At 36.5% G+C, this 10,594-nt stretch overlaps 1 long non-coding RNA gene across 1 annotated transcript; it reads right to left on the reverse strand.

The window, feature by feature from the left end:
• Positions 1 to 985: 985 nt before the first annotated feature.
• Positions 986 to 1,886, reverse strand: LOC147937405 (uncharacterized). The gene is made up of 2 exons (XR_015568182.1): positions 1,344 to 1,886; positions 986 to 1,230 (listed from the first exon to the last, which is right to left on the reverse strand). It is a non-coding gene; the product is annotated as an uncharacterized LOC147937405 (long non-coding RNA).
• Between the last annotated feature and the right edge of the window lie 8,708 nt (positions 1,887 to 10,594).

The raw sequence follows: 10,594 nt of genomic DNA on the forward strand, positions 1-10,594 counted from the left end.
GGCTTCTTCAATCAAACCAAACCATTTAGTAATTAAGTTTCATACTCGATACATATCTACAGTATGTATACATGTGTGTCAAGGTCACTTCTCATAGGACTATGCCACATGTCAAAACCCATAAATCCACACATGTAGAAAGAACAATGAGTAAAAAGAATAAAGAAAATATACACACACAATATTATAAAGTGGATTGGAAAAAGATTGTCACCTATATTTGGCATACAATTGTATGCTTTAAAATAGCATAATTTTGATACTTCTTAATTAATATTAAAAATTGGTATCTTATTCTTAACTATGTCTACACATATACATATAATTATTTTAACTTCAATTAGTTAAAATTCTTTTTTTTTTCTTCTTCTTCCTATTGGGTGGAGATGTGTGGCATCATTACAAGAATCTCAAACATATATTTAGTCATGCTCCATAGATTATTATAACCTAGATAAAAATCATAGTTTTTGATTATGTGAAGATTACGCTCAGTAACCCCGATCTAAAGAATGATTCTTTTTCACAATAATATTCAAATATTTCAAGTTGTAAATTAGTACAATGGAAAATACAGCATATATGTGAACAAAATGTAGATCAATGCATGATGATGATGTTGACACTCGTCAAATGTCGATCTTAATTCGATTTTGCCCTCTAGAGGATACCCTAGCATGAGGGTAGTTTAGTCATTAAAGGGTTTTTATTTCCAACCATGAAGAAGACATATCTAGGAACTTGTTGCAATGAAAAGAGATCAAGACCCGAGGTGATGTTGTCGTTGAACACTGAGATCTCTTTTTCTCTCTCTCGTCTGAATTTGATACTTTACAGCCCATCTTAGGGTTTTAATGTCAAAACCCTAATTATTCAAACACATGTAAAGACATTGTGTTTGAACATTTCATATATATATATATATATATACCACTTTTTCATTGGTTTCTTATAATCTGATCTTATGGATCAACAGCTAGATAAATTTCTGAACTTGCAGTTGCGTTTAGTAATATTGAAATAGCTTAGATTAATAGCTTAGATACATAAATACCTTACATGAATTACAAAGGAAACAGAAAATACATTTGGTGATGAATTAGTGAAACCTTATCTAGAAACATATATTGCTTTTTGTGGTGAAACTTTTAATGCCAACTCATTACAAAGAGAATGTAAAATCTTCATAGATTGGACTCGAAAATGTTCAGGGAGGTCCACGGCTGAATCCTGCAAAACATAACACCAGAAACACTCATATAAGTCGAGTGTCAGACTTACTTATATATATCAACGTTGAACTTGATCATTAGTTACACACAAAAAAATCAATGCTTGTATACATCTAGATGAAATGTGGTCCGACGTAGGAAAGTAAAAATAGGGAGCTCCCTTCAGTCCAAGCATAGAGAAGTGAAGACTCAAACTGTCTCTCGCATCATTCATTCATTTACCATATGCGGGCATATTCATTCATTTGGTATTTGGATGAATGAGTCAAGAGTCAATTAAATCTCACATATTACTCCATGAGTGGACCGAAGAAAGCTCTCTTCCTCCACCAAATCAACATCTATATATAACCATGATAACAACTCTAACTAGAGGCATATATACAAGCACACAAGTTATTTGATTATACAATACTATAGCATAAAAACACAAAACAGTTAGTTAGATAGCCCATGTTTGTGACTCATGAGGCAAGGATGTTCCTCTATGTGTGTACTAGAATCAACTCTAATCTTCAAGATAACCCTAGATGACAGTAGATTTCTTGCGGCACCATAATTAAGAATTAATATAAGAAAAAGTTTATGTGGAAAGAAGAGAAGAAAAGGAAGAGAAGGAAGCTAGAGAAGATGAGAGAATGAGATCAGATGTCTAAAGAAAATGAAGGAGTATTGGCTTTTTATAGCAAAAACAAAGGTAAACATAAACCGGCAAAACCCACAATGTTATATGCATTTTTTTTTTTGTAATTGTGGCACTAACAATTCGAATTTATATATATATATATATATATATATATATATATATATATATGTTTTATTAATATAAGTGGGTGGATATTTTTTTCACCATGTTTTTGTTTGATTCTTTGTTTTTATTTTCCATTTACAAAGATGTCAATTTTTTTTAGTATTACTTAATTTATGTATCTTTATATACAATCTCAATTACATAGTGTAACTAGAAGACTTCTAAAAAAAACAAGAAAACAAAAACCCACAAATTTGATAATCAAGTTAGATCATATTAGAAAACCTCATATCAAAATAATTTGTTTACTATGAATTTTAAGATCCCAATTTTCAGAAATTCATTTGGTATATTGGTAAAATATGTACTTTCGAATGTTTTCTGATACTAGAATTCATAGGTTAAGCAAAAAGTGTAAATCATGTCTAATATTTCACAACCGGTGCTTAAATTTCATTTACCAATATAAAAGGTCTTTTTTTTTTTTTTTCATTTGCTATATATAGGTCCGAAAATTTGAGGCAAGTCTTGGTGTAGAAAAAAACTCGTAACAACCGTAACACATCAAACAAACATGATTACTCCTTTAATATGCTGAATTTTTAAAACAATTTTTCTGCTTTTATGTAATCAATTAAAATTTAGAAATTTGCTTTATGTTTCATTATAATTGTCTGCTTTACACTCGAGCGGCCGGACCTTGTTACCGGGAAACTTGCTTTTTGATATTAAACAAAAAGTACATAAGAATATAAAAACTTAGAAAAAAATAAAAGGGATCTTAATTTCGTCTACAAAGAACCTATCAGTACACGTGGATATTCTGCCTGTTGCTTCTACGGTTGAAAAGACAAACAAAAAAACTATTATAAGGACAAATATTCTTAATCTATAATAAAATAGGTAATACAAGTAAATTATAAATTAAAGAGTACACTTTTGTTCAGTCCAAAGGATTAATTTATTGAATGCGTTATTTGTGAGAACTTGTACTAAAAAATCATTAAGAATTTTGTTTGTGAAATATAATACACATGCCTCTACTTACTTGAAAAGATAATTGAAGTTAATACGAAATATTTTAATTAAATATCTTATTATAGTATACATAATATTGTCAAGTTTATAGAAGGTTATACATTTAAATTAATAAATTATATTTTATAATGTTCACAGTTTGAATTAAAAACAAAACCATATATAGTAACTTAAAAATCTTATAAAAGATTTGAATTTGTACTTGTACTGCTTCTTATGAAGTTCAAAGATTCAAGATAAGCACCTACAAAATCTTGGTCACACATAGCCTTTCTTTCGTAGCCTTTTCTCTACTATTAGGCTCATGTTATGTAAATTAAAGCAATGAAAATATATATATCTACCGATGCATATAATATGACTATATACTTATGTAAAGAGAGAATATCGATGACATAAAGTATCATTATGTAAATGACCAACTTGCTAAGATGCATCTTTATCTTAATTAATTATAGCAATTTTTTAGCATATAAACTTGTACTTTGATGTTCCAAATTGAGCAGTGGTTTGTCTAGAACATGCAGCTTCGTAAACAATAAAGTTTAGTTAAGTTTTCTGCATCAGTCAAGGTTAGAGTTGAGCTAAGTATAATTTCCCAGCGTATCATATTTTCAATTGGATTGTTTTGGAAGAAAGTAATACAAAATCTTTAGACTTTAGTTGTTAAACAAATGTATCACAGATTCACACACATGAATCGATCAACCAAACAAATGTCTCACACCGTAACATCAGATTTTGTTTGTTCTTTTTAACATGTAAAACTGGAAAAAAAAATCATTAGGCGATAGATACTTATTTCCTTTTGTGATAGAAAACATTACAGAGAAAGCAAAAAAAAAAACCACAAAACTGTTTTCATAAGAAAATCCTAAAAGGAAATTACCCATAACATTATAAGATCGACGGTGTTTTTAGAAAATAAACCATATCATAAAACCATAACATACACCACATAAAGAAGTAAAATAGAAATATTTTCACATATTAATATTTTTCCTGATTAGCTCTGTGAAAGGAAGTAATACGAATCTATATTACATAGGTTAAAACGACATCTTATGTACATTGAACTTCAACAAGTACAAAAACATTGAATCGTGTCCCGTAAAGTGTAAGTTCTATGGAAGTGGTAACATGGTTATCATCATCTAATGTCTCTCCCTCCAACTAATTAATGAATTTAACTAATAGTTAAATATACTATAAAATAATCGTAAGAGAGTCGACATATATTCATATTAAAAGTGGAAAAATGAATTCTGATAATAACTGGGGGGATGACGAATTTGATGTAATATTTATCTATAGAATTATGATACAATTTGGCTCGTTCCTGCAGCTAAATCAACCATATCCCACCACACATCTCCATCTAGAACCTTTATTTGAAAACAGAATATATTCAAAACTATAAACACTAGTATTAATTTTTTGAGATTGGATGAGTTATATCATAAATGATTAGATATCCGATAATATCACATCAATAGAATAAATTCCATTTAGCATTAACCAAATGTCGGCAATGAAAATACTATACAGTATTTACCAAATGATAATTTCGGCACAATTAAACGAATTAATTATGGAACAAAATTCTTAGATTCAAGAAAGAGTTTATTAATTATCAAAAGGTAGGGAGACAATATGGGGACAGGCACATCCAATAGAGATTTTCCCAAGCACCAATAACTTGGTGACGACAAATTGACAAATAACTAAACCAATATTAACAACATTTGACATGACTAAATGCATTTTCTATTTTTTTTGTTAATATATATATATATATATATATATCAATATCTCCCTATATGAGAAATATATCAGTTATATTACTACGATGTAACGTAACGTTAACAAATACCCTAGCATTACTAGCAATCGTTTAAGTAAGAGATCGAGCAAAGAGATCGAATCGAGTAAGGTAAGATTTAGTTCGTCCTTGTGTTACAATTATTGAGTAAGTTCAATGATTTTTTTTTTCTTTTTCCATGAGATTACTTGTTACTCTGACCAAAATCTTATAAATTGCGTAGTTGCTTTTTTGTTTGGTTCGAGCAAGTTCGTAGAGAGGTCTGTTTATATTTTCTTCGAATCTATCATCATACGATGAATTTTTTTCGTATTTGAAATACATTTTTGTGTTGATCGCTATTTGTTTGTTGTCCAATCAAGTATACCTTTGTGTTATTTCATTTGTCTAATCCATTACCACATGGGCCATATTTTTCCAGGAATCTTTTGTTCGTTTGTAATTATTGCGGCAAGAAAATAGTTCATTTCCTCCTGTTTCCTGGAAAATGATCTGATAAATCTGATGTGTCTCACACCAGATGATGAATATTCTCCAATCAGAAGAAGTGAACCGCTTGTCAACATGCAATGTTGTTAGTTTGCAACTCCATAAGTTTGTTGTTGTTTGCTCAGAACTACATAAATCTTCGGCGTTGCAAACTAATTTGTATATCCAAGAAACCTAAAGAATGTTAGGAATGTCCTGACGGAATTGGTTGAAGAACATGCTTCATTTGCTGACCTCCTTGGTTTCGTCAAACCATCTACATATATATCTTTTTGAAGTATATTTTTTTGAAAAAAAACATTTGAATTCTAAACTATTTATAACTTATGCCATTGATATTTATTGTTTATTAAGAAAATTAGAAACTAAAATTTATTATATTTAACAAAATTTCCTAAAATCACTCCCTAATAAAACCCAATTACAATTTTTCAATTTCCTTCTCTTTTTTCATTTTTATATGATTTTATTTGTTTTTAGAATTATTTTATTACATAAAACATATTTTTTTTTTTTGACAACAATAGATTAGCTCAAACGAGCCAATGCGTAGGGAACTTGTTTACATACAGAACACTTTGCGGAGAAGTGCGCGCATAGCGTGCAAGAAGATCCGCTTTTGAATTTGCATCTCTGGAAATATAAGATAAGGAAAAGGAAGAGAACTCCTCCCTGTCCGTCCTTATGTCATGTAGGTAAGTCGAGAAAGCCGGCCAGTCGTGCGGTGAAGACACCATCTTCACCAAGTCAGCGCAGTCCGAGTAGAAAGCCACATCACAGTAATCGTGTCCGATCATGCAGCGCATTGCCCAAATGAAAGCTTCCACTTCAGCGTGTAAGGGGGAAAGACTTTGCCGGAAATTAGTAGCACCCCTTCCTGGCCTTGGGTCATGGGGCTGGATACAGAACCACCCTGCTCCTGCGAACCGATCATTGGATTTCCAAGAACCATCCACAAAACATCGGTAACCTGTAAAGAACAAAGGTAGAGAGCCGTTGGGCCGCTGTGGGCGGGATTCGGCTACCGTAGGTTGGTCAGAGTTAACCCCATCTTCACCTCCCTCCTGAGCCTTATGCCAGGATACAGCCTCACCTTCAGCTATCCGGACCGTTTCCTCTGGGCGTTCTGTAATATTTTCGAAAACCTTTGCATTACGCGCCTTCCATAAATACCACAAAATCCACGGGAAAGCGGACACATGAGAGCCCGGGCTATTGGGGTCCAATAAATGATCCATATTTGCAAAAACTGACTCCACCGGAAAACACTGTGAACCGACCGGTACCTGGGATAATGCCCACACCTGACGTGCCGGGGGGCAAAGGAACAAGACATGATTTACTGTCTCCTCCTCTGCACCACAACGTGAGCAGGACAAATCACATGAAATGCCACGTTTCCGCAAATTTCGTGAAACCGGGATACACCCTGACAAAACCTGCCACATAAAATGGTGCAGTTTTGGTGGGCAACGCACCTTCCAAACACTAGCCAGAAGAGAAGTAATCTCTGGTCCGACCCCAACCGCCTTAAAAGGCCCTGTTTTCGTCAAACGGGCCACATGATAGCCAGACTTAACAGTATACCTCCCATTTTTCGTAAAATGCCAACCAAGAGTATCATCCTTGGGGCAGCTTCCTAAGGGCAGTGCACCTATCAATGCAACATCGCCAGGATCAAAGTGGTCCGAGAGCACATCCATCCGCCATGAACGTGTCCGAGAATCAATCAAGTGTGAGATTTTAAGAGAAGGGTCCTTAAAAGGGCCCTTACTAAGAGCTGGTCTCGGGGATTGAGCTGGTATCCAGGGGTCAGTCCATATTGAAATGGACTCGCCCGAACCAACACGTTTAATAAGCCCTTTTTGTACCAGAGAGCGAGCTGAAATTATACTCCTCCACCCGTAGGAAGGAGAGTAGGAACGAATCGGTTCCATGGGATCCGAGTTCCGATAGTACCGACCCTTAAGAATCCTGGCAAACAAAGAATCCGGATATTCAATAAGCCTCCATAATTGTTTTGCCAGCAAAGCCGAATTAAAATCTTCGACATTCCGAAACCCTAAGCCGCCCTGTTGCTTACTACAACAAAGCTTCTCCCAGGCAAGCCAGTGCATACCACCCGTCCTTCCATCCGAACTCCACCAAAAATTTGCCACCGCACTGGACAATTTGGATGTGATCGTCTTCGGTAGCCGAAAGCAAGACATCACAAACGTCGGTACCGCAGTAGCAATCGATTTGATCATAACCTCCTTCCCTCCTTTAGAGAGCAGTCTCGCCGACCAACCCGTCGTTCGACCCTGCAATCGTTCCCGGACAAACGAAAACACTTTTGTTTTCGACCCCCCTAAACTCTCGGGCAGCCCCAAGTACGATCCCATACCACCCTGAGCTGTGATCCCTAGAACCCCTTGAATCTCCAGTTTTGTCTGTTCCGCAACCGTGTGACCAAACTGGATGGAGGATTTCGCAAAATTAATTTGCTGACCCGAGGCGGCCTCATAATTCCGTAAAATCCTCAAGATGGCCTCACATTGGTCCTTGGCGACCTTACAGAAAAAAGACTGTCATCCGCAAATAAGAGATGGGTGATTGGGGGGCATTTGTTGGCCACCTTAATCCCTGTAATTAATTTTTCTGCTTCCGCCTTCCGAATGTTGGCAATTAAAACCTCTGTGCATAAAATAAATAAATAAGGAGATAAAGGATCTCCTTGTCGTAATCCCCTTTCCGGAATAATCAGACCATTCGGTTGACCATTCAGAAGAACTTTGTACTCCACCGAACTAACACAAAACATAATCCATCTAATCCATTTCTCATCAAACCCCATCTTGTGAAGTAATTTGTCAATAAACTCCCATTCCACCCTGTCATATGCCTTGCTCATATCTGTCTTAATAGCCATAAATTTCCCTTTACAAGACGGATTAGTCCGTAAGCCGTGAAACATCTCCTGAGCAATCAGGATGTTATCCGAAATGAGCCTTCCCGGGACGAAAGCTGATTGTGTTTCTAAAATAAGGTCCGGTAAAAGCTTCTTTAGCCGTTGACACATGATCTTAGAAATAATCTTATATCCCACGTTACACAAACTAATTGGACGCAGCTCCGTCATCCGAGTCGGCTTAGCCACCTTCGGAATGAGACAGATATGCGTAGTATTCAAACCTCTATCAAAAACCCCCTCCTCGAAAAAACCATTAACTAGTGAGACAAGGTCTCCTTTAACAATCTGCCACGCTTTTTGGTAAAACAAAGCGGTCATCCCATCTGGACCCGGAGCCTTATCCGGATGCATCATAAATAAAGCCGCGCGGACCTCTGATTCTGTGACCCGGGCTGTTAACTGAGCATTGGCCTCAGCTGTAATCACTGGGTGTACCTCACGTAAGACCTCATCAAAATTTGTCGGATGTAATGTTGTAAACAGATCAGCAAAATACGATACTGCAATATTGCAGATGTCCTCATCCTCCGTAGACCAAATCTCATTTTTATCATAAAGACCAATGATCCGATTGCGGGCCCGTCTTTGCTTGGTCAGAGCGTGAAAGTACTTTGAATTTTGGTCGCCCATCTGCATCCATTTATTGCGACTCTTCAAATACCAATACACCTCCTCATCCTTATAGGCTTCCCACAGTCTAGCATTTAAATCAGCGATAACCGAAAGTGGAGTTGCATCGTCAGCCTGCGCGACAGACAACTGGCACTTTAGATCCTCAATTGTTTCCCTACCAAAAGGAACGTGGTCCTTACGCCACCTAGAAATAGCCCGTCTACAAATTACAATTTTATCTAAAAAATTGGGTGAGCTCTGAGGAGTCCCCCCAACCCATCCTGCCTCGATTGCCTCCATCAACCCTTCCTTCCCAATCCACCGTGGGTCAAACATAAAACGTCTTTTTCCCCGTGGCCTTTTTGCCCCTATATTGACCACAACGGGCTTATGATCAGAGGCAATCATAGGTAAATACTCGAGTACCGTATCTGGAAATAGATCATGCCAATCTTCATTGCCGAGGGCTCTATCCAACCGACACCGGATTGGCTTTTTATCCCGCCAACCTCGCCAAGATAAGCAATCTCCTAGGAATGGAAATTCCAGAAAACCACAATCTTGGATCATTCCATTGAAAGGAAGAAATGAAGACGGATGCCGTAATTTGCCTCCTCGTTTCTCATGATTACCAGTTAATTCATTGAAATCACCAACAGTAAACCATGGAGAGGACCGAGACACACCAATACGCAATAACCGCTCCCACACCATGTCACGGTTCTTCGGGACTGGATCACCATAAACGAACGTTAAATAAATGACCCGTCCTTTATAAACCGCTTCAATGTCGATTAACCGATTAGACTCAAATAAAATTGTAACATTAAAATCCGCTTGACTGTAAAAAAGTGCCAAGCCCCCACTTGAACCAATAGGTTCCACTGTGGTTAAATCTGTGTAGCCAAAATGCCCTATATATTTTTCCAGAACCACACGAGGCTGTTTTGTTTCCATCAAAAACAAAAAATCCGGGCGATGTTTATGCCATAGATCCCGCAGATTGCCGATTGTTGCCTTGTTACCTAGGCCTTGACAATTCCAACTGATAATATTCATTAATTAAACCCCCAAAAAAATGTGGTTAAAACCACATAATGCTACCCGTCCAGACCACGGACAAATAACCAAAGTAAAGAACACCACTTTAGTCCGAAAACCACCAATAATATCCACTAAGGCCCAAGGCCCACAACACCAGCCTGGTCCGAGTGTGAAACTCCAAAAACGAGAAACAACCAAAGAAAAACTAAGAGGCTGTGGTATATTGATGCAATACCTTAGACCCCAGTCCAGATTGAAATTATCCCATAGGCATAATAAAAATCCCCAATGAAATATCCAACACACGAAGACAAAAACAGTGGTCCGAAACTGAGAGAAACGCTGTGACCAACAGGAAAATACCCCATAGTAAGAACAAAGACACCAGCATAGTTTTATTATTGTTCTTATGAAAAGGTTACAACAGGTCAGAGCCTGAATTTGCGAAAAAACCCTTTTTAAAGGGAACTGAAGCAAAAAACAAAAGTGAACCAATGGGGCACCCATTATAGTATTATTGAAACCAAGAGAAAGAAAAGGAGAGATAAAAACCCGACTACGCCAGAACACAGTCTTCTTGTGGAAGAAACACCAATAACAGATGAGATGAATTAGACCCACCTCTCCTTGCCAGCACAAACAGACACTTAACA

Source organism: Camelina sativa, chromosome 10 (assembly GCF_030686135.1).
Source record: "Camelina sativa cultivar CO46 ecotype springtype chromosome 10, ASM3068613v1".
Taxonomy (NCBI): Eukaryota; Viridiplantae; Streptophyta; class Magnoliopsida; order Brassicales; family Brassicaceae; genus Camelina; species Camelina sativa.